The sequence below is a fragment of the Peromyscus californicus genome, unplaced genomic scaffold, assembly GCF_007827085.1.
Source record: "Peromyscus californicus insignis strain IS unplaced genomic scaffold, ASM782708v3 Scaffold_4__1_contigs__length_199733344, whole genome shotgun sequence".
NCBI classification, from domain to species: domain Eukaryota; kingdom Metazoa; phylum Chordata; class Mammalia; order Rodentia; family Cricetidae; genus Peromyscus; species Peromyscus californicus.
Genome location: NW_026294562.1, coordinates 39795437 through 39821002, shown reverse-complemented (window position 1 = coordinate 39821002; position 25566 = coordinate 39795437). Strand labels below are relative to the sequence as shown.

The window sequence follows — 25566 nt, the reverse complement described above, 5'->3', positions numbered from 1 at the left end:
CTCAAATGATGCCTTTACTCTCCAGTTCTCCAGCTAGTATGCACTATAGTCTGCAGAAGTAAACCCATGAAGCTCTGGATAAAAATCATCTTCTTGTCTTTCTCAGCAGCATGAGCAGATCTGCATGGACAGTAAGCATGCATAGACATTAGGCTCATCAGAGCTCATGCTAATTAGGTGCATACTGCTTTGATATGACTCTTGACCCACCCAATCACCAAGAAAACACATTGTTCATGCATGTGAAGATATACATGCATATTCACATGCCTGTGCACATGTGTGTACTGAAATTGTTTTAGATTCCTTAAAATTAATACAATGTACTCTACTTACTAAAACCCAAAAGGATGAAAGGGGAGGAGAGGAGTGCCTATCAATGTCTGTATCTCTATGGGAAATGACATCCAACTTAGAAATTTAGGCAAAAAAAATAATACCAAGTACCCAACGACAGGGTTCCTACATTTAAAGAGGAGTTCAGCTCAATGTTTAACTCTCTCCTCTCCAGACTGATATTCCAGGTAAAGGGGAGGTTAATGCAGTCAGGTAGAGTGTTGCTGGTCCAGTGAGCAGCGTGTGGGGGAGGAGCTGGAAATGAGAGTGAATGTGGTGAAATGAGTGAGGCCAGAACAGAGGGGAGCAGATGCCTTGGAACCCAATGGGGGCCAGGCAACAATAAGCAGGAGAGAAAGTCAGGGAAATGAACGAGCAGCCGACTTCCATTAGCTTCTCACATCAGCAACACAAAGAAAAACGCATTAAAAACCACTTTAGAAAAGCAAGAGGAAGTCTGAAAACTGTCCCAGACCGACCCCTTTCTTGATCTCTCATGCTTCCGATTCCCAAATGTCTGCCTTTGCTGCTCTCTCCATTATCACCCGAGTCTTTCCTTTTGCCCTCTAAAGAGCATGGCAAAGCCCAGAGCTCCTCCTGGCAAATCAAGAGGGGCAGGGCTGACCCCTCCTCCTAGCAGGCTGCCTCCTCCACTCCTGATGCACACCTAGAGGCCTGACCTAAACAGAACAGCTTCTCGTGTAATTGTTTCATAACTGGGTCCTTCAGCCAGTACCGTACCAGCTCCTAGCTTGGTGTGCCCTGAGGATGCACAGGATGGGGAGGGAATTGTGGTCCTTCACAATTCCCTCTTCCAGCTTGACTATCTGACATGTTTTCAGGAAGTAATTAAGGTTAATAAGGTCATGAGGGCAGAGCACTGATCTGATAGGCCTATAAGCCTTGTAAAATGAAGAAAACCGGTTCCTCCTACCAGTTCCTCTGCCCCTCTGCCCCACCCCCTCCCCTTCCCCTAGCCAGAAGATATTGAAGGTGGCCATTTGCAAGCCATGGAACTAGCCCTCACCAGAAACCAGAGTGACAGGATTTGATCTTGGGAATTATGCTTCAGAACTGTAAGAATATGAATTTGTGTTGTTGAAACTTTGCTCCTACATTTTCCTATGGCAGCCTGAGCAATCTATGACAGTTTTGCGTGGGTACCAATGACAGCAGTTAGAAAGAGTTCAGGTTGAATTTAGGCCACCCAGGAGGCAAGCACTGTCAGTTTAAGATATTTTATTTACTCCCGAAAGCATAGTATTTCCATAAAGAAAATGCTTAATAAACATGAGTAAATTCTGCCCACTCTTTTGCTTTGAGGTGACAAATGTCTTCTGCCTTTTCACTTTATGCAAGCTGTCGGCTCTCTCCTTTGTGTTTCCTTTTGCCCATCCCTAAACTTCCGTGTTCCTAAAAATTGGATTTTGGAGAAAAACTGCAGTCAAGTTACCTAATAACTTCGAGCTGGGAGAGGATGCTCATTCAACCACATTTTTATTGGATTAAAGCTTAGCCAGCTGTATTCAACGTTAGGAAGAGAGGGAGATGGTTGCAGGTGAAAATCCTTGTGGTTATCAAGAACCAGCCAGTGATGGCAGGCTGACTGAAAAAAATCAGCGTTCTTATCACCTCCATCAGTATTAGTGTGTTGAAAGTCATGAAAAGCCTGGAAATAACCAAAAGTGGTCACAAGGGGAGGGAAGGACGGTGACTCATCCTCCCTCTTGGACTTGCCTGGCCTATAGCTGATGTCAGGGAATCCTCCCTGCTTGACAAAGAGATGGTTCCCCAGTGGAGCTTCCTCGGGTAGGAACAGAAGTATTCTGCAGACTTACTCTCTATAACCATTAGATATCCCAACCTAGCAACATGAGGAAGTTTCAGTGAGGTGGATGCAATGCATGCTTTCCTTGGCCCTTTATAAGGCTCTGAGCCAGCTGGGAGAAGAAGCTAATGGTGGCCCATTATCAGAAAGATTAGTTCTGGTTCTCTTCCCACTGTAAAAGAGAAGGAATGCCTGAACTGACAATTCCCCTTCTCTTACAGTCAGTATTTTTGACTTTTTAGACCCTCATCCTAAGAACTTTTCCCAAACTGCTTTGAACACTAACGGTGGTTCCTAACTCATTCTGGCTTCTGGCAAGTTAGAGGAGTCTAGCCTCAACCTCTCTGTGCCCCACTGCCACTATTTTTGCCCCACTGAAGAAGATTCAAGGTCAGTAGTCAGAGCTGGGTCTATCCCCACCCACTTCCCCAGGCTGCATCTTTCCTGAGGCTGCCACCTGTTTAGCATTAAGACCTTTGAGGCTCTAAACCTTATACCATTCTGTGAGCATTTATCATATGGAAATAAGGACGGTAAGCAAACGTAAGTAGAATAGCCACACAATCTATCATCTAACCCGGGCAGCTGTGAGAACTACAGGAGGAGAGATGTGGTTGGCATGGCCAGCACAGCTGGAACACTCCTGAAGTGTCCTGAACAAATGCGGATAGCCTATGACCCCAAGCAAAATCCCCAATGGTGTGTAAAGTTTCCTTTTTCTGTGTTGGCTAGTTTGATATTCCTTTGAAAACAGGAGAGGCATTTTTAAAATATCTCTTGATTTAAAGAAAAAGTTGGCATTTGTCTAGTTGTTCAATGCAGTGGTTCTTAGAGTGTGATTGTTGTTACATTGTCATCACAATCATCACAGGTAGTGGACAGGGCTTCCCAGGCCCACCCACACCTGCTGGGGATAAAGTCAAAAGCTGGTCCTCCAACAAGCCCTTCCAGGGACTCTGGCTCTCGTGAAGGTCTGAACTACAGGGTTAATCACTCCAGCCCTGGGGGCAGCTTGTTAAGGTGAGCCACCAAAACTAACGAGGTACTTTTCTTCACCAGTAGAAACAGGAAACATTGAGTGAAACTCAGTCATTCCAGCTAACTGACAACCAAGCTGATAGTCCCCTCCCACCCACAGCCTTGTGTCTATCAGTCTTCAGTTGCTGGCTGTGTCTGAGGGGCTTTATGTAAAGCATGCAAGTATATGGTTTTATGTTCAGACCAATAGGTTTCCAGCACATTCTCAGATATCTGTTGTGTGGAGTAACTGGGAAAAGCCTGCAATCCCCTGCTGTGTGATGTCCGGGCTTTGTGTCTCCATCTTCTATGTGTCAGAGGGCTTAGGTTACCTGGTGCAGCCAAATGGTTCTCAAATCTGAGCCTTATGACAGCTGGACCTTGCTGCTTCCTCTTGCTTTGTCTATCACGGCTTTGTGGAGAGTGGGAGCATCCCAGTAGGGTGCTGGACATGAGCAATTGCATTCTATAGCTAGAAATGCCACCTTTCACTTCAGAGCACAGCTTACTGGCAAAAACTGGTGATGATAGCAGAGCCTGGAGAACCATTACACAGTAAACAAAAGGTGTAAGAAATACATTGTACAGTATGTAGGAAGGAATAAGTGTCCTGGCAAAAGAGAGAAGAGTAAAGTAATGGGGCGATTGAAAAGGTGAAAGCTGGTGTTTGAGACAGGTGGTCAGGATGGATCTCAGGGAAAGATGACTTGAGTAAACCCTTAAAGGAAGAAATACCATTAGCCATGAAGACCTCCAGGGAAGAACATTCTGGGCCAGGACATCAGCACAAGAACAGCTGATGAAACAGCTTTAGGTTAGAATACATATGGTCTGTTTGGGGCTACCAGAGAGTGGGAGTGAATGAGAGGCGAGGGGGTCAGAGGTGAAGCTGAACAGATAAACTGCTTATGTGGGCCCTGATTTCTTACCATGCCTGAGGCAGACAAGGTGGGATGGCATGAGCTAACTTACATTTTAAACTGGTTTTCTTAGAATTGTATGAAGAATAACGTCTAGACCTCACAGGAAGCTACCATCTTCACTTGGACATGTGAAGCCCATTTGAAGCAGGGTTCTAAGAGAGATTGGAAATAGCAATCAAGCTGAATATACTTGGAAGGGCTTCCTAGTAGTCTGAGTGTGCGATGGAAGACAAAAGGAAGAATCGAGGACTAAGAAATGTTTGGGGTCAAGGAAAGGGAAATGTAGATAAAGACGGCGGTAAGGCAAACAGTTTCTATAGAGAAGACAGAGTTCAGTTCAGTGTGAGATGGGAGAAAAAGCCCGTTACCATGGGGAGCCGACTCTGAAGCACAAACCACCTTGAAATCTTCTGTGGGGAAGTTGAGAGTCACAGGTCAGAGCATTCTGCCAGCTCTCCTCTACAAACCCAGTCAGATATCCACAGAGACCTGCCGGGGAGAATTCTTAGATGAAGGGCTATGGTTGTAATAGAAATTATATGTTTTGTACCTCAAAATACAGTGAGACTACTCTAAGATTAGGAGTCTAGTTATACATCTTCATCTTGTATGCAAATCGTGGCACACATATACAAATAGTGCTTATTTGATACAGGAATAAATCAAAAGGACTGGCTGCCATGCCTGTTTGGGTCTGTGGGTGTAAATGAATGAAATGGCAGAGGTGTACAGGAGAGAAGGGGAACCCATCAAAAGGCACAGGATTGAAAAGATGCTTTATTTGGCACACAGGGGACTCTGTAGAGTGATCTAACACTGGTGTTGAAGTGACACATAGTCTAACCAAGAAGAAGTTGTACTAGGTGGACCTTCTTCACTATAGAAAAGTCTTCCCTAGAGACAACTAATGTCGAGATATCCAGCAGGAGCAAAACTATCCAAACTTGAATTTCTCTATTTCCTAGGAGGAAAAAAAATACTGTTTTTCATGTTTCCATCTGGTATTGGTGGAGAAGGTATCAGTATGACACCTCAAAACAAGTTTGTTCCTCTCCCTGTAACAAGGGTGGCATCCACCCAGGATGATTTGTTTTGAGACTGAAGGACACCACAGTGAGGCTGTAGCTGTAGACTTACAAACTTTCCCCCAGAAATCCAAGCTGTCTCCCACCAAAGCTAATGTGCTTCCATTCTGTCCCATTTATACTGTACGAAAGGCTTCAATTTTATGGATGGCACAATAACACCTAATGCAATGTCTTGCCCCATAACGGGAAATACAGTACATTTCTCCCGGACACACTATTTGAGAGACCATGAAGAGAAAGTACCAGAAATAACCTCCAGTGGCTGGAGTCTCTCGGGTCCTCAGAGCATCTCTGTTGTAGATGAGCTAAATAATTATAATTGCTGGAATGGAAAGAACATACGTTTGAGGAGGGGAGTCCTCATGGGATTTTTTTCAGAGTGATATTAACTGACTGGACAATGGACAAGAGCAAAGTCCAGTGTTGAAGGAAAGTGATGATAGGAAAAAAATTTTTTGACAATTTGCTGGCCAGGTTTCATTTGCTTTGATCATAAGACTTAAGAGTAGATGTAGGCAGAGGCCCTGGGAAGCACCAAAATGTCTTTCAATTCATGTGTGCAGAGCTGTCAATCATTGCTGTACTGACTGTGGTGATAAAAAAAAAATGTCTGCTTGGTCCTTGTCCAAGTCTTTCCTGACTTAGCTTCTAAAACTAGCAATTTTCTGGCTGACTGGGTGTCCTTTGTTCTAATAAAAGCTTGATTAGTAGGCTCCTAGGTGACTTCAGGTTAGGATCCAGTCCCTGGAAAGCCCAAGGCTTCATCAGAAGGTTAAAATTTTCAGCTACAAACCAGACCTACATGGAGGGGAAAGGATCTGAAGTGTAAGTTAACCACCAATGGCTAGTGATTCACTCAGTTGTATCTACATAATAGTCAACACCCCTATGAGAGGATTTAGAGAAGAGCTTCTAGGTTGGGAGACACAGGAGTTACTGATACCCAGAAACCTCATGGAAGCCTACCCTTATAGCTGGCTCTCCAAATCCCTTCCATTTGGCTGCTTCTGAGCTGTGTTCCTTTATAAGGAGCAAGGAAGAGAAGTAGGGTGGTTTTCTGAGTTCTGTGGGTTGTACATATATTTGAACTTAAGGAAAGGGTTGGAGGAATCCTCAACTCCATATCCCATTGGTCATTCAGAAATACAGCTGGTCTAGACTTGTGATGAACATCTGAAATGGATACAGTCTTGTAGGACAGAATGCTTAAATTATGAGGCCCCCACTAACTCTAGGCAGTTAGTGTCAGAATTGAATTATAGGACACCCACTTGGTGTGTGAAGAAATGGAGAACTGGTTGGTGTGGGAATAAGACCACACATTTTATGTCAGAAGTGAGGAAAACAGTTCTGATTGATAGACTTGTATGTTACTCAAATACAAGAAAAGGCCTCTGAGTTTGTATTGCTTAAATGTTCTTTTTTTTTTTCCCTTGAGGTGCCTTCTAAAAATAAGTTCTAAGAGTTAGAAGAGATCACTTCTCATGATTAACAAATGAGGAATCGAAACTCTAAGGGACCTTCGAGGTTTAGCTGGCTATCCACCAGAGACAGTTAAATCAAATTGCCTGTGGATTCTGTCTCGAGCTGGGAATTGAGACTGGGATTCGAAGAGGAGGGATGAGCAAATGGGAAATTAAAGTATGAGTCCTACGTATGATGCTTGGCTTGTTGGGTAAATTATCTAAGTAAGGGTCTCATAGCAGCCATGTGTTTGCACATGCGTTTATATTCTCTGATTTCAGATACATTAGGTAATGTGCACAAAACAGTCTGACTCAAGACCATGGAGGCCTTCACAAGGGTGGAGGTGTTCAAAAGGTTTTTTTGCTAGGGATGGCTGTGACTTTCAAGGTTTCCTGAACTTTGAGGAATCTCAAGGTCTCTGTCTCATTGCTAATGTGACACTGTGTTAGTTATGTAGTTGTACCATAGGTCTGTGTATCAGCCAGTGACTAGGACAAAAGAACCCTCCAAGATCTCAGTGCTCATTCTTAAAGAAACCTTTTGAGGTTATCAGAGTAACATGGTATAATTTGGATATCTTTTAGTCTGAAATGTTTGAGACTATATGTATTCTGGATTCTAGATTTTTGCCCCCAGATTTGGGGATATTTGCAAAGACTTTGAGATACCTTGAGGATAACTCCCAAGAATTTGCATGAAACTCACTTATGTCCCACATACACCCTCACAGTATGAGAAGATTCTATACAATATTTCTGATGTGTATAGCTGTTTGTTTTTTGTTCTTTGACTCTTTGGGGACACACCACCCAGCTTTCAAATAAATACATGGAGGTTTATTCTTACTTATGAATGATTTCCCTTAGTTTGGCTTATTTTTGCCAGTTTTTCTTAATTTAAATTATCCTGTCTATCTGTAGCTAGAGTTTTTCTGGTCCTGCCTGGCCCTCGGTCAGGACAAATCTCTCTCACCCACCAGTCCCGCAGCTGCTCAGACCCAACCAAGTAAACACACAGAGACTTATATTACTTATAAACTGTATGACTGTGGCAGGCTTCTTGCTATCTAGTTCTTATATCTTAAATTAACCCATTTCTATTAATCTATAAGTTGCCACACGGCTCGTGGCTTACCAGTATCTTAACATCTGCTTCTCATCATGGCTGCTGGCAGCGTCTCTCTGCCTCAGCCTTCCTGTTCCCAGAATTCTCTTCTCTGCTTGTCCCGCCTATACTTCCTGCCTGGCTACTGGCCAATCAGCATTTTTTTTTTATATACATAGCAATATCCACAGCATCTATCTTTTGCCTCTGGGCTTTTACCTTTCTCTATTTCTGTATATCTTTTCTTTCTTTCTTATTTCATGTCTGGCTGTGTGGCTGGCCCCTTCTTTTCTCACTCCTTGATCATTTTTTCTCTCTTTTTCTCCTCCTATTTATTCCCTCTGCCTGCCAGCCCCACCTATCCTTTCTCCTGCCTTGTTATTGGCTATCCAATTGGCTGTTCAGCTCTTTATTAGACCAATCAGGTGTTTTAGACAGGCAAAGTAACACAGCTTCACAGAGTTAAACAAAGGCAACATAAAAGAATGCAATACATCTCTGCATCATTAAAGCAAATGTTCCACAGCATAAATGCTGTGGGATGGTCTGTATGTCAAGTGTGTTGCTGATTGGTCAATAAATAAATCACTGATTGGCCAGTGGCCAGGTAGGAAGTATAGGCGGGACAAGGAGGAGAATAAAGCTGGGAAGTGGAAGGCTGATTCAGAGATACTGCCAGCCACCACGATGATAACTAGCATGTGAAGATGCCGGTAAGCCACGAGCCATGTGGCAAGGTATAGATTTATAGAAATGGATTAATTTAAGTTGTAAGAACAGTTAGCAAGAAGCCTGGTACAGCCATACAGTTTGTAAGCAATATAAGTCTCTGTGTTTACTTGGTCGGGTCGGAACGGCTGTGGGACTGGCTGGTGAGAGAGATTTGTCCTGACTGTGGGCCAGGCAGGAAAACTCTAGCTACACATAAACAAATGTAATATATCTTAAAATAATTTTCCACAACAAGTGTGCCCATGTTGTAAATGAGACCTGTTCCCTGATGTCAAGGGTAGAGTTTTCTCCTGGTAGTACCATGTTGGCACTCATAAAATTTTGGATTTTGGAGTATTTTGAATTTTAGATTTTCCTATGCTCAATCTATAATGACAGAATATTCAATTGAACAACTCCTTCTGAGGTTGTCTTTAACATCCTAAAGAATCTGATGTTCTTTAGTTAGTCTGTAATTGAAATAATTTTTTTGAATTTTATCTTTGTGGAACTTACTGAAAACTTTCCCAAATTTTATGTCTCTTCTTTGTTTAAAACAAGAACAACAACAACAGCAAGAAAAAAAAGCTTTCTGATTTTATCTGAAAATTATTAGTCAAGGAAAACTACTGCATGTGAAAATGGCATTTGTCATGCTAGCCAAAGAACAAAGGATTTCCTTCAAATCATATGAATGGCTTCCTATTCAGGACTAGCCTGCTGACTTCTTTGGTTTGTAGATTGTTAATATTTGTTAAATAGCGCTTCCTTTTACCTATGTAATACATATATGCATTATAATTATTATGTATGATGCCTTTCACAAATAAAACATGTAAATTGTTGTGAAGATTGTCTTTTTAGGCATTAATTGTTTCATAAAACTATCTATCCATTGGTGAGAAATCTTATTTCTTTGAGAATGCCAAACTCTGTTAAAATGAATCCCATATGATTGACAGAGCTTTGAAATTCAATTTATTGACAGAGCTTTGTTAAGAACTTTATCAAGGTAATTTGTTCCAACCAGCAGTCCCTTTCCAGTGATTTTTCTTTTCTTTTTTTCTCCCCAGTGGGAAATAGTTCTCTTTCAGTAGAGTACTGATAAATGTTTAGTTACCAGATAGGTGAATGTTTTATAAGCAAGTAAAAAGAGAGTACAAAAGACCAGAATTTGTAGTGTTGGTTTATTTTGATGGCATGAATGAAAGATGTTCCAGTGTGGAGTGGTGAATGGTTGCTAAGATCATGAGTGTCATTGTTTCATTTCCTATCTTAAGGCTCTGATCTAGAGGCCTACCTATTTAGGGAGGAAAAAAAAAGAAAAATTATCTCATCAAGGGTAGATTATGAGTATTCCTTGAAGTCATTACTCTACTGTGTAGGTAGTTAATAAGTTTCTGAGATTTATTTTCTTGTTTGTTTATCATTTATTTAAACCAACCAAGAGGAGAACTACCTGAACATCAGTGTATGTGTATCAGTCCCTCTCAACTAGAAATGAAATAGAGTTGTGGATATGTGAGTCCTTCTCAGATCTGTGCTAATTCAGCCAAAGCAGACACCACATGATGAAGACTGAGAAAAGGAGACCCTGCTAATATCAACTTGCCACAACCTGTTACTGATATAAGCATGTCAGTCCATTGCACTAACTAGATATGCATGGTAAGAGACAAAGCCGCCTTGGCTATCATTCAATAGAACAGAACTCCAGTTGCTTCCTATCTGTGTCATGTAAAAATGAAGTTGGCCCTAGTTGCTTCATCTTTATACTAGAGATAATAAAAATTAAAAACATAAATTTCCCAATGCTGAAAAGCCAAAGTATCATATAGTAGCAACAAGTTTTCAGTGGTGGCTGTGTCTCATGTAAGGTTTAGGCTCCAAAGTGAGGACAGGAGAAAGCAGATCACACTTCATCTCAATCTATGCTTCTCCACATAGCTGGCCAAGCTGGACACCCAGCTGAAGAAAGTTTATTGTAGGAAACCTTAGAAGTATCATGAGACAGATAGGGAACATCACTATTCACTTTGCTCCTGGGGAAGAGAGGGGAAATAATCTATACTCACTTAAATCCTCATTGACCTTCAGGATCTTTAAAAAAAAAAAAAATCCCCAAAGCACCACTATTAAAAAAATAAAATAGCAGCCTGATTGAGACCTCACATGGCATAAAGTTGGTCTTTTAAAAGTGTACAGAAGAGTGCCTTTTAATGTGCTCCTAGAGTTGTACCCATCACCATCAAGTAATTTCAGAGCATTTTTTCTTCCTCAAAGCAACCCCTCACTAGTTAGCATTCCTCCCCTTCCAGCCTCTTGCAAACACTGTCTCCTACCTCTATAGATATACCTATTCTGAACATTTCACACCTACACGTCATACTCAATGTGCCTTTAGTGTGTTTTTTGGCATGTGATTTTTGGCATGTGTCAAAGCTGTATCTGTGTTACAGCATGTCATCACAGCTTCATTGCTTTAGGGAGTTGAAAAATATTCCATTGCGGTGTAGATGACAACAGTTGAGAAACATGAGGGTTATTTCTATTTTCATTCTGAATGATTGGGACAATATGCATCTTTTTGGATGTTTATTCCTCTGGGTTGTCTACCCAGGAAAAGAAAGGCCAGATCCTGTGATAATTGCTTAACATTCAGAGACTGCCAGACTCCCGTCAGAAGCAGCTGTACTATTTTCCATTTCTTCCGACCATGGCTTAGGGTTCTGACTTTGCCATAACTCTGCCATCAATTGTTATTGCCTTGCATTTGCTTTCTAACCATCCTAGTGGGTATGAAAGAGCAATTCATTGTGGCTTCTCTGTCTACTTCCCTCTTGTTGCTGAACACATTCTCATGTGCTTACAGGTAATTTATATGTCTTCTTTAGAGAAATGCCTGCTCAAATCCTTCTCACATTTTTCAAATCAATTGTCTTTTAATTAGTGAGTTGTGAGAATTCTTTGGATATTGCATATACAAGTTCTTTATAAATGCTTGATTATAAAGTAAACATCTTCGGTCTATAGGTATGTTTCCACAGTCTTTTTAAAGTATATTTTTTAATCCATAATGGATAAGTTACATAGATTTATGGACTGTGTTGTGGTGCCTCAATTTATGTATGCAGTATGTAATGCTTAGCTCAAGGTAATTTTATATCTATTGCCACAGACGTCTCTCAGTTCTTTGCTTTTAGAATGTTTAACATTCTTTCCACTAGCTATTTAGAAATGCTCTAGTAGGTGTGGTCAAATATATCTCTCCTACTGTTCTCTGAAGGATTAGTCTGACTTGTACCTCTTCAGCTGCATTCCTGTAACCACAGTTTCCCCCCTCCCCCATGGCTCTTTTCTGTTGCCTTAGTGGCATTCTTTGCTCAAACTTTCTTCATTTTTAATGAAGCCCAATTTGTCAGCCTTTTAAAAAGTTGTGCTTTAGTTTTATTTAGAAAGTTATTAAGGTCCTTGATCTAAGTTGTGTACATACTATGAGTCTGGCATATTTTCAGAGCACTTTATTTTATTTTTGGAGGGGCAGTGTTGGGACAGGATATGCATACCATGGTGTTCATATGTAGGTCAGATGAAAGCTTAGTGGAGTCAGTTCTATTCTTCCACTTTTACATACGTTCTGGGGATTGAACTCAGGTTACCAGTGCCATGAAGCAAACACCTTTACCTACTGAGTCCTTTTGCTGGGCTACCACAGACAATCTCAGTCACTTCTAACTTGAGCTCTTATGTCTACATAAGTTCATTGTATTCTCACACTGATACACAGGAAAAGAAAGTATATCCATGATTGCCCCCACGCACACCTCCCATAGAACAGCCATGAGATAGTTGAAATGTTTAACTTCTTAGAAGGAACAGACTAGTACTAGTATCAAATTCTGGACACCTCTGCCATTCAGTATTTTTATCAACATTTCTCAATCCTCCTCCTAAGTCCTTGTCTATGCTCAGTCTGTCTCTTCTAGCTCCCCTCCACTCTTCTCACCATGCCCTCTTGAAATCCCAAATACAAATTTGATTTATTTGCTCAGACAACATACCATACATTTCTCCTTTTCTTTCTTGAGTTACTGAACATTTTCGCACAATCAGGATTTCTCACTTTCTTCTCCCCAGGAATGTATTCCCGACCTTCACAGGAATTCTGGTGCCATTTTAAATACCATTATTGTAAATGTGGGCTGATAAAATGGTGGGCAGAGGCTGATCCTCATGGCCTGAGTAGCAAAATAATAAGAATCACTGAAGGAGTAAATAGAAAATAGAAGGGGACCCAGAAGCATTTATAATGATGGCCTTTCATTCTTTCAACATGCTGCCAACAGAGAGGTCACAGAAGGTGTGTTAGGGGCACAGGTTTAAAGAAATAAGGCAGTGAAAAGGGGGGAAGAACCCAGCTTTTAAATTATATAAGCCTAGGGTTTGTTATTATGCAGACACAATACCTCAGAACTATCTTGAATAAGTATTTTTCAAATTTTATAAAAGTGATAATAGGCATGGGTTACATAAGACCCAGGGAGAGTCTGGGAAAGCAAACCACAACTTAATACTTCCTCAAATGTATATGACATGAAGTGAGATTTAAAAAAAAAAGATCAGAATAAATTTCTATGAGTTTAGGTCTGGTTTATCTGTTAAATGAGGGAGGGAAGAGAAATTCAATTTTCAGTTTGGGTTGTTCTTTTTTAGAATCTGGAGAGTCATATTGTAGAATTGTATCTTTCATGCACAAGATCTGTAGTAAACAGCATTCGCCAGATGTTCTCGCTGAGATCTGCCAGCCAGTAGGATGAGAGTGAGGACAGACATGAGTCCCAAGTGGAAACCTTTCCAGCTGGACCATTATCTCTGGTCAGGGATGTGTCACACAGATAAGCCTTGCTGCCTAGAAACAGTCACACCGGCCTCATTTCCTCCAGTTTTCCTCCAGCTTCAGCTTTTCAATTTACTGTGGGTGTACTTGAGACAAAATGCCACATAAATGCTGTTCATGGAAGTAATGTAAAACTCAGAAAAGAAAAATGATTGCAAAGAGGAGAGGAGTGAGCAAGGAAAGAGACCAACGCAGTGCTCAGGAAACAGGTGCTCTGCCCCAGAAGTGCCTTCATCAACACCGGCTCCCTCCTTGGAGGAGTCTCTAACAGATTTCATTGATGAATTAGTCTTAATTTGCCTTTGTTTTCATAGTACTCTAACAGAGACTCTGGCCCAACTCTGGTGCAGGAAAATGTTTTGGATTTGGATCCAGAACACTGGGTCTTAGCATGACCCTGCTTGGCATCACTTAGTTTTACTTTGACTAGGAAGGCTGCTGTTCCTATGGGAATATTTAAATGCATTAGCTCTAATGTCCATAACCACCTTGAAGTACAGATTCTAACATCCCCATTATCACCAAAGATGAGGTTCAGGAACAGCTGCTGATTCATCCAGGTTACGTAGGAACACCCCCACCCTGCTCCCTAATATTCAGATACAGCTGTTTGTTGATGCCCTTGCTCATGCTTCTGCTCACAGTGCTCTGGGTGTGTTGTGTCTGGATGGATACTGACTTTGGTGTATAATACAAAGCCCATAGACCAATTTTCACATGTGAACCATTCCCAATGCTAGCTGGATGATCTGGAGTAGTAGCAACAGTAGTTGTAATAATTATAGTTCACTTTATATCCAGTACCAGTCTAAGAAATTTTATTTATGTAATTTCTATTAATACCATAGAGCTATTTAGGATTTATAGCAATCAGGTATGTAGGATTATCATATTGCTTATAAATGAAAAAACTAGGATACAGAGGTTAAATGGAACAATTTAAAAGAAGTAGGAGATTTCAACACAGTGATCCATGTGCAAATTCATGGTTTCACCCAGATCACTGTAGAGCCTGGAAGCTTAAGTTTTTGAAACATCATTTCCTTATCTATAAAACAGAAGGACATTGTCTACTTTATATGATTATTATCAATATGAAATCAAAAACACAGAGGAAGGATTTATTGTCTCTGACAAAAGCAAGTACTCAACAGTGTTAATTTTCTTCCCCTTTTCTCTGAAGCCAACACAAAAGTTTTACAGCAGTATTTAGTATTTGGTACACTAATGGTTGAGACTACTCCTCCAAGTTAGAGTGACATGGAGCAACTCAATGTGCAGCCTGCACCCTAGAAATAGACCCAAATCAAGGGTGGTAGAAACTAGCAGAAGTTAGAGCCAAATTTTAACTGGAAATTTATACTAGTTGAATGAGGGAGTGTAGATGGAAGTTTTCCTGTACTGTAGCCACCCTCAAATAAACACACAGAGGTTTATATTAATTATAAATGATAGGCCAACAGCTTAGGCTTGTTGCTATCTAACTCTTATACTTAAATTAAACCATATTTCTAGCTATACAATGCCACATGGGGCATGGCTTTTTACTTGTCAGGCTTGCTCAGAGGCTGGCTGGCATCTCTTACAACTTCACCCTTCTCCTTCCAAGCATTTTCAGTTTGGCTTTCCCACCTAACTTTATCCTGTTCAGCTATTTGCCAGTCAGCTTCTTTATTAAACCAATCACAGGGACAAATCTTCACAGAGTATAAAAGGATTATTCCACACCATTTCTCCCTTTTTGTCTAATTGAAAAGGAAGGTTTTGCCCTTAACATAGTAAAACTATATAAAACAAAACAGTTATTAAGTAAGAATTACAATTACAATATCCAGTCCATTTGTATTTGGCCAATTTAGAGAAAATACTCAACTATCTATCTTATCTTGGTGAGTTTAAAGTTTTATACCCATTTTTTTATCATAACTAAGAAAAACTATGAGCTTAACTATTTAGTCTTCACTTCCATCAAAGACCCCAGAAGGATGAAATGTTACCTAATGATAAGGACATCAGGCTGCCTGAAAAAAATCACTCAAAGTTCCTCTGTAATGGGGCATCCAACTCTGGCCTACAGGTCTAGCATATCTGACAGACTTTTCTGTGAAGCAGCCAATTTTGAAGGACTGTCCTACCTTCTCTTGGTAAAGTTTGGCAGGCGCCTTTCTTGCATCCTGCTGGTCCAGTTTGCACAATATATTGTCAGCAGTTGTAGCAAGGGCAGCTTCTTTGCCCAGATGGCTAGCTTTGCCATAAAGAAAGCAAGCTCCATACAGAGTTTCTTCCATGCCCATCATCCTCTATGAAGTAGATTGGTACTATCGGGAGCAGACATGTCTTGCATGAAAAGCCTTAGATTATTAAACATATTAAATGCCATATTCTGTATTTTTTGAAGTGTTTGAAAACCATCTATCTATCTAAATATATCTGTGTATGACTTTGAAAACATACCTAACATGCCTATAAGTTTGACTGTTATAGATGACTATTAGTCTGTATTTCTTAATTATACATTACATTTTCAAATGAGCTGCATAAGCACAATATCCCAAACAAGAGTAGAAATATACATACAGTGTAACAAAATTAACTTTAAATTTGTATCAATAAACCAAAATCCATACCAATGCAAAATATTTAAGATTAATAGCTTCTTTTTGGATTAAAATGGATTCAATAATCTACTCTTTTATCTTCTCAATTCTATATTCCCCCCTTTTCTTTTCAGAAAGAGATCTCTGAATCTAATCTCCATTGTTCAGCTTTTTTCCTGACAATTACTAATAAGAACTTGTAACCAACCCCTCTTTTTTTTTTTTTTTTTTGGTTTTTCGAGACAGGGTTTCTCTGTATAGCTTGTGCCTTTCCTAGAACTCACTTGGTAGCCCAGACTGGCCTCGAACTCACAGAGATCCGCCTGGCTCTGCCTCCCGAGTGCTGGGATTAAAGGCGTGCGCCACCACCGCCCGGCTCCCCTCTTAAATGATAATAAATATCCATAACCCATTTTTTGGGGGAAATGTGGGCATGGTTTTCTAGACTACTTCCTGTTGATTGGGGGTACTGATAATTTTGGGGGGACCCTGAGAAAATTCAGGACTATGGTCAAGTCCTGCCTGGAGTATTTTGTGAGGCTGGATCATCTCAGCCAGCAGCTGTGAAGCTGTTCTAGATGTAGAATACTGAGGGGACTGTAACAGAGGCACTTTGAGATGTTGGATCACCCAGGCCATTCATTTTCATTGGTGTCTGGTCCCCTTGCTCTAAAAACACATAAACTTTTAAAGGTAACATACATATCTGCATTAATACAAATGTAGACTGTGCATTGTACAGTCAGCCAAAGAGGATTTTTTGTTATGTGTTTGAGCAGATAAAATATATATCACGTGTCTTGTAGTTCTTCTAGGTTTATTTTTTGTCTGTGGTCAGGATTTCAGGGGATCTTCTTCAATCAAACCTGATTTTCTTTAACCCAGAATGAACCCACAGCAAGAGAGGGAGGAAGGAAAGGAGAGACTGAGGAAAGAAGGAATTCCTCTGACCCAGTAACAATGTATGTGTGATTCAGCCTGCTCTAAGAGAATCTTTAGCTTTAATATGGTATAAATCCAGCACACAGCCTTGCCTATTGTTCAGACAGATCTAAATTCACATTAATCTTTAAGTACTTTTGTATTCTATAAGTAAATAAGCTCTTGATCAGTCAACATTGGTCTACTGAATTCCCATTTTAGGCTCAAAATTGATGGTTCTATGTGAAAAACTTCTAAGGTATACCCCTGTCTGTCAGTGCACGCTCACAATGATGCTGAGAAGGTGCAAAAGAAACTGTTCAATCTTGTTTAACTCAGGAAGGAGGCTCCTGAGCATTTGGCTCACAGAACTCCTTTTTTGAGCATTAACATCTCAGTGGCCCCATGAGCACAATAGGAAAACATGGGTACATATGAGACATGTTGTTACACAGAGTGATGCCTCACTCTATTTGGGGCCTTTTTAGAGTTCACAAACTTAGAATTTCTTCAGATCAAAAAAAAAAATGTATCTAACTTTAGCTCTCCTCTTCCTTGTGGGCTTTTTCTGCTTGTTTTTTTCCAAAAATCTGAAAACAAAAGCACACTTGAAATCTGTATCTTGCCATTCAAATGCAGCCCACTCAAATGCCGGTCAAGAGTTCCCTCTTTCACAAAATTTTTGACCACCCTCTTCTAGTCCATAGAGATTTCTCTGTTTTTGGAGCTCCTCGGTACTGACTGTCCCCTAGGAACTGGGGCTCTGGAAGCATCTCTACGGAACTGGAATTGTGCCACACACTTGCCAGAGGATAGAAGGAGGATTGTGAGAAAACCACAGCTCAAAAAGCAAAGGCAGCCGAGCCTCCAGCTCCAGGGAATACTTAGGAGACTTTTCTGCACTTGAGTGTTTGTGAGTCCCTCCCAAGTTCATAATTACAGGATTCCCATTTAGTCAAAACACACCTAGCTTACATCTTCCTAACTCACAGGTTTCCATTTAAATTTCTCATTGATTTTTTTTATAGTACAGAAAATAAAAAAAAAAAAACTAATGAATCTTTTTGCTTCTCTGTGTGACTTCTTGGTTGTTCTCAACTTGCAACTGTTCCCAGCCATATTGAGATGTATGAATTTGTATTCACAATCAGTTTACTTCTTTTAACAAAGCAATGAAATGCAATATTTCTAATGAATCTTAGCATGCTTTTTATTATTGATTAAGATAAGCCTCAGTGCTATTCAGTTAAACAGTATGGAAGCCATGTTTTCCTTGGCACTTACCTGGTTGACACATGCATCAGAGGACATGCAGTATGTGTAAGAGGAAAATGGCCAACGGGGGGAGGGGGGAGTTCGGCACGGCTGGAGAGACAGCTCTGTGATTAAGACCCATTGCTCTACAAGCATGAGGACTTGAGTTCAGATGCCAGCACCGCAGCAATCACAAGCCAGGCATCCTTGCAAATGCCTTTAACCCTAGCTCCCAGGCAGGCAAAGAGGGGGCCATAGGAGGATTACTGCAGCCTGCTGGCTTCTAGCCTAGCAACGAAAGTCTTAGCCCCAGGTTCAGGGAGAGAACCCTGTCTGTAAGTAAAAGGCAACAAATAACAGAGGAGAATATAGGATACCCTCTTCTGTCCTCCGTGAGCATCCACGGGCAATGTGCATCTGTGTATAAACTGACACACACACACACACACACACACACACACACACACACACACACACACGCATTAATCTAAAAAAAAATTCAAAAATATCCACAGACATTTCTAACTGTGAATTTATATATATATATATACACATACTACATTGACTAGAGGAACACAAAGGAGTTAGAAAAGTGGCAAGTAATGACTTTAGCAATGTCAGATGCAGAGACATTCTGTCACAGGCTTGTTTACTGTATGACAAGGCAGAGAAACATAGGTTACTGTAAATATTTATTGGTTCATAAAATAGAAAGGCATCCAAAAAGGTGTGATTTGTAAAATTCTCATGATTGGCTGAAAGCAAACTAGACATGTAAACAAAGGATGATTTATCTGCAACCCTGTGGGTAGTGAAAATATCCATTACTCAAACACAAATTATGATTTATGAAAATTAGTCAAGGACAGGAATCCTACCTAAAGCTGTAATTCAAACTTGTTATTTGTGACAGTTCATATCTGTTCAGACGACAACTAGAAATTTGTCTGAGAGCTCCTCAACCAGAAGGGCGCTGCTCTAGATTATTCCAAGTCCATGCACAGGCCCAGAATTAGCTGCTGCTCAGTGAATGTTGGCTGCCCAGACTAGTCATCTGGGGAAACGACAAATGAGGGACCTCCAGGGAGAGGCAGCAGGAACAGCAAGATGGCTGCCTTAGCTGGGGAACATGCCGCTGTCCTTTGTTAACAGCTCCTGTTTCTAAACTCTCTTTAGTCTGTTGTTGTTTCTTAACTCAGCTCACTCATATTTAAGCATCATTCCTTCACTCTTCCGTGGGCATAGCTGTGTGTCTGTCACCAGATGTATACTGAGAAACCACAAACTTAGTATCTGCCCTCCTAATGCGTATGATCCAAGGAAAAAAAACAGAAGAACATATCTAGTCATTATTGGGCTTACTGATCCAAATAAAAATAATGACAGTAAATCCTCAAGGCCCATTGAAGAAAAGCTATCATAGGTGAAGAGATGCTTTACTTTTTCTCTTAAGAATCACTGTCTAAGTTGATTTATATCCACTATTTGGGAGGCAGGGAGAAAGGATGCACAGCAGTAAATGTGAGGTTAGAAACTCTCCCCACTTAGAGATACTACCTGAGAAAATCAATATTTCCAGGATAAGTGGTGTATTAGGATCTTTGATATCATCATTGATTTTCATGGTCTAAAATTTTAACATTTCAGTCCTCTATCAGGTGTAGAATTGGTAAAAATCTTTTCCCATTCTATAGGCTGCTGCTTGCTGTAGACTGCCTTTATTAAGTTTAGATATGTCCCTAATCTCTCCAGGACTTTTATTATAAAGGGGCTATTAGTGTCTTTGGTGCCAGGAGGTATTCTACATGCAGGCTACCAAAAGGGAAATGTAAACACCAACCCAGCCACAAAATCTTTGACCTACAATTGGTCCTGTTTGCATAATATGCTCGGGTAATAGTGGCACAGAACTTGTAGGAGTATCCTACCAACATCTAATTTGACTTAAAGCCCACCCCACAAGATGGAACCCATACTCAACATTTCTTGGATGACCAAGAACCAGAGACTAGATAGCCCAGAGACCTAAGATGAGTGCTGTATTCAGTCATCATCAGAGAAGCTTCCTCCCGCAGCAGATGGGTACAAATACAGAGACCCACAACCAGACATTATGAGGAGAGGGAGTCTAAATAGGATGTCCCCATAAAATCCCACCCCTCAGAACTCAGGGAACCCTGTGGAAGAGGAGGCAGAAAGAGTGTACGAGCTAGAAGGGACGGACGATTCCAGAACAAGGCCCTCTGAATCACCTGAGCAAGGCATATATGAGCTCACAGAAACTAAAACAGCAACCACAGGCCTGACAGGAGTCTGCACCAGGTCCTCTGCATATATATTATAGCTTTTAGATTAGTACTTTTATAGGAATCCTGAGAGTGAGAGCAAGTTGATCTCTGACTCCTGTGCCTGCTCTTTTTTTTTTCTGCTGATACAAGTTTTCTTCATTAAGAAAATTTTTTTTATTCATTTTACATATCAAAGATTCCCCTCTTCCCTCATCCTGCCCCTCCAGCCTCTCCCTCCTCCCATGGCCTTTTTCTTTCTCTTGAGTTGACTTCTCTGACTTTGATATTATTTTTAATTTATCTTCTTATATTTCATTTTGTCATATTTGGTTGTTATCTCTTAAATGCCTGTTCTTTTTCTAAGGAGAGACAGAAAGGGAGTGGATCTGGAGAGGAGGAGAGGTAAGAATGAACAAGGAAGGGAAACTATAATCAGGATGTATTATATAAGAAAAGAATCTATTTTCAATAAAGGAAAAGTGAAAAACAGGGAAAAAAATTAAAAATTTTTAAAATGGTAAAGTCTTACTTTAAAGCTCTTCCTTCTAGCTGCATTCAGGATTCTAACAGACAAACCTTGAGCCGCTTGTGACTCAGAAGATTCAGTCTTTGGCCGTCCACTGTAAAGGCAGCAGATCTTTAGGAAGGCTCCAGGGTTTAGTGCCTAGTTTGAGAATTATGGTATTATGGTGTTTTGAATAAGAAATGTTCCCCATAGTCTCAGGTATTCGAACACTTGGTCACTGGTGGGTGGCTCTGTTTGAGGGGTTTCGTGGTACAGCTTTGCTGTAGAAAGTGAGTCACTGGCAGCAGGCTTTGAGATTAAAAATCAAGATCTAGTTCACTCCCTCTGCTTCTTCCTTGTGGTGACGTGAGCCCTCAGCATCTTATCGTCACCACGCCTGCCACTTGCTTCTGTCCTTCCCCACCACAGGAGATTCTAATCACTCTGGAGCCGTAAGTTCAAATACACTGTGTATCACAGAAATTGCCTTCATTATGGTGTCTTATCACAGCAGTAGAGCAGTATATAACACAGGCATTAATCCATACTTTGCTAGAGGTTTCCAATGAGAACTTTTCTAAGCCTCTTTTATGTAAACATGGTAGTGTGGATATGGTAAGCTTACAAATGTGAATGTCAGTGAATTATTGCCAAAAGAGATTATGTGCAACCACCACCCAGGACAAGACATGGATTAGTGCCAGCCTCTCACAAGGTTCTTTTGGACCCCTTCAATTGCTTGCCCTTTCTCCTCTCCAGAGTCACCGCTCTTGACTTCAAACGTGACAACCCTCTTTCTGCAAACATTATCCATTCACAGTCCTAGAATACATATCTCCTTCCTCATCCTATGGTAACTGACAAGGATACTGGAGGTGTGCCCCACAGAAGGGGCTTAGCTTCCACCCAGTTACCAGAAAAGTTGAGGGCTTTATCCTCCCCTTTGTTACTCCCACAGTAGCATGGACATGCACACAATGCTAGTGGTGAAATTAGGAATCATGTCATAACATTTGATAGAGCTTACCTCAAGGCCTACTGTTCAAACATTAGCTTTAATCCTGTGGGGGTGATTCTCTTCTCCATGCCCTTTCTTCCCATGGAGGAGCTGCTCCTTCTCCATTTATCTTCAAACAGGTTCAGTTGGTTTGTGCTCCAGAAGGTTATGTAAGTAACCTAAAATGAGCTCCACAGATGACAGGAATTACAGCTTATCTTTCAGGAGGATTCAGTATGCCAGGCATTCTACTGATAACTTTGTATGTTTTAGGTCGTTTCAGTCTTCCAACTGAAATGTGAGGTAGGTATTTCTATTATCCCCAGGACAGGGTCCAGAGAGACTGGAAAGTTCATCTAACCATGAAGAAAGGGAGTTTGGATGTAAACCTTGGTAGTTTATTAAGACTCTGGCTCTTTTTAAACTCATATTAATTTATGTATTTTTTGTGTGTGTATGCAAGTATGTGTGTGTGTGTACATGCCTGTGTACCTGTGTGTCTGTGTGTCTTTCTTTATGGCATACAAACCCCTCTTCAGGCAGGAACTAACATGTGTTCTTGGAGTCTTTTAGGAGAGGTTGTTATCTTTAATTTCAGCTCAATGTTGGAAAGGTTCTTGGATTTAAAAATAATGGGAATGTCGCCGGGCGGTGGTGGCGCACGCCTTTAATCCCAGCACTCGGGAGGCAGAGCCAGGCGGATCTCTGTGAGTTCGAGGCCAGCCTGGGCTACCAAGTGAGTTCCAGGAAAAGGCGCAAAGCTACACAGAGAAACCCTGTCTCAAAAAACCAAAAAAAAAAAAAAAAAAAAAATGGGAATGTCTATCATTGTCTCTCCTCTCACTTTATTGGGAAATGTCCTGAGTGTCTGAACACAGCTTGGAGGACACAGGCCACATAAAGGTCTCATTAAAAGTGCTACAATTTAAAGGCTAAATCCATTTTTATATTGTTACAGTTGTACTAAAGCGTTGTGGTTTTTCTGGAAAATGTGCCTCTGGGGAATGCTTTCTCTAGTTCAGCTATTAACTTCCTATTATCTTTATAATATTTTTACCTATATCTTTGTTTCCCACTGTTCATCACAGTCATATACAGTCATTCTAGAATGCTGCTTCAGAAAAAAAAAAAGTAGTAGTCTGCACTGTTAATCTTGGGAAGTTGCTGAGAAGAGGCAGCATGTAGTAAATGTTCTTACATCATTAATTCGTGTGTCTTAGTTTACAAATAACAGACAGATAAATGCACATTTAATGTCTTTACCACATTTTGCATATGATATCATACTAGGAATTATAAGTAAAATAAGACATTACTATGACATAAGCTCTGGAGAAGTTAATTTGGGGAAGTAAAAAATAAATATAGTTCCGGAAAGTTAAATCTTTGTTCAAAGTAATAGCAGGAGGGCTGTTTATTAATATTGTCTGCAAGCAAGAGGGCCTTTGACATAGTCTTAGGAAGGTTCCCTGACATGTGGAGGGGAATCATGCATTGTGTCAGGCTGCTGCACAGGAGCTGCACGCTGAGGGGCTGCAAGGCATGCTTGCTGACAAAGCACAGCTTATCCCAGTGTTTCAGGAAATGAGAGGAGACAGAGAGCAAGGTGGGCTGCCTTCCCACTGCTGCTGCAGGAAATCAATAGAAGCATGGTTGCTTCACACACACATTTATCACACCATTTCCTGTAGCTCAGAAGTCTAAATACAAGGCTTACTGGTTAAAACGAGACGTTGGCAGAGGGCATTCCTCCTGGGGCTCTAGGTGGGAGCCTGCCCCTTGGTGTCCCCAGCTTGTAGAGACTTGCATTTGTTGGATAGTGGCTTCACCTTCCATCTTCAAAGCACATCAGTCGACACCGCTTACCACCATCCTATCTCCGCTCTGAGACCTGCCCTCTTCCTTCCTCTCTCAGGACTTTGAAGATCACAGTGACCCCTATGATCATCTTATCTCAAGATTAGCCTCCTCACAAAAGTTCCTTTTGCCAAGGAGGAAATCGGAGTCTTAGGCTCCAGGGATTAAGGGGATGTGGGCCTTGGTGGGAGCCATTATTTCCGCCATGTTAAGAAGGACTTTAAGTGGTATGCTTTGAAATGTGATCTGCACAGAACAAATCCACCAGGCACTTTGATCTGGGCAGAAACAAGAGCAAAGCACACAATGCAAGGCAGAGAGGCAGCAAAGGTGGTCATGGGGAAGTGGATATGGATTACTAGCTCTGCTATTGGACAGCATGTACCTGACATGTTTGTGAGTTGATGTACGTTATGTACATTGTATATATACCTGGGAAAGCACCCCCACATTCCTCCACAGCCATGACTCTGAGTACAGCCAGTTTGTTCTCAGTGGATGTTCACCTAGTGTGGAACACCAGACAGTTACAGGTCCAGAATATTCTTAGAGCACCTGGGTCCATTTTAAACTTTATTATTTCTGAGTAGCTTTGGCACATTTCCTGGAACTCACTCTGTAGCCCAGGCTGGCCTCGAACTCACAGAGATCTGCCTGCCTCTGCCTCCTGAGTGCTGGGATTAAAGGTGTGTGCCACTACCGCCCAGCCCATCTTTCTTGAATGTTTCAAACTATGAAATACTAAGAGATTGTATCTCCAAAGAATCTTCCAGGTGCCCCAAAGGGTTTTCTAATCATAAGGTTATGTTTTAACTTTAAAAACTTGCCTGAAATGAGGCCTTATGCAAGCTGCAATATGTGCCAGCAAGAGTGCTCTGTAGATCACTGAGACCATGAAATGGGGGGCTCCCAGAAGTGACGTGATTAATGGTATTTACAGCAGAGTTGGGCCACTGTGTTAATTCTGTACCAGGACTTTCCTTTTCCTGTCACATTGCCAAGAAGTTCAAATGAGTTGTCATACACTGTGAGTTTTGATTTAGAAATTTAATTTGTTGGAATTAGTTTTAGCTTTGGCTCCACACAGGTATGAAATACAAGAATCCAATGAATTAGCAGCTTTGCAGTGGACTAAGAGGTGACCAGGGGAGCTATCGCTAACATACAGGCAAGACTTAAGCTTGTCTCTCTGGCAAAACAAATCCATAGAGACTACAGGGGAATGTGCTGAAACAGAAATTAACACATTTGGAGGTCCTGTTGTCAGTACAGCTGCTTATCGAGGGTAACGCCACTAAGATGCCATCAGGTAGTGCAACCTGAGTCCCTGGAAGATGTGATAACAGGGAGGTTTCAGGGCACAAAACTGTCTTCTCAGAAACAGGAGAGAACACTGTAACATTGGCATTCAAACTTGAAAGAATTACAAAGGAGCCTTGAAAAGGTGGACATTGTGAAGAAAAGGTTTTTTCTCCCATCCGTGGCTGAACGCCGCAGCAAAGTTATCTGGGGGTGTTGAGCAGTTGTGATGTTCGATGGTAAATAAGAGCCACAGAAACAAGCCCAGAAGCTTCAGAAGGAAAACATAAACACTCAGCTGTGCTTTTAAAGACTTGCTATTTTCTCTCTTAATTGTGTTTACCTTTAAAACAACAACAAACAGAAGCCAAAAACTTGGCAGAGGGTTGCTTTTTAAGGAGACTGTCTTCCTTCGCAGCCAAGCAAACACGCCACTCTTCTTACTCAGTTTGCTCTGAACGAAAATGTGATGCTTTC

The 25566-nt window shown here is 41.1% G+C and overlaps 1 protein-coding gene and 1 long non-coding RNA gene across 30 annotated transcripts in view; one reads left to right on the top strand and one right to left on the bottom strand.

Moving 5' to 3' along the window:
• Nucleotides 1-22571, bottom strand: part of LOC128125342 (uncharacterized) — an 86616-nt gene extending 64045 nt beyond the window's left edge. The window contains exon 1 of the long non-coding RNA XR_008223141.1: nt 21964-22571. This is a non-coding gene — a long non-coding RNA (uncharacterized LOC128125342). The remainder of the gene's footprint in view (nt 1-21963) is intronic.
• The window catches only part of Trpm3 (transient receptor potential cation channel subfamily M member 3), an 859806-nt gene that overhangs the window by 445461 nt on the left and 388779 nt on the right, over nt 1-25566 (top strand). The window lies entirely within an intron of this gene.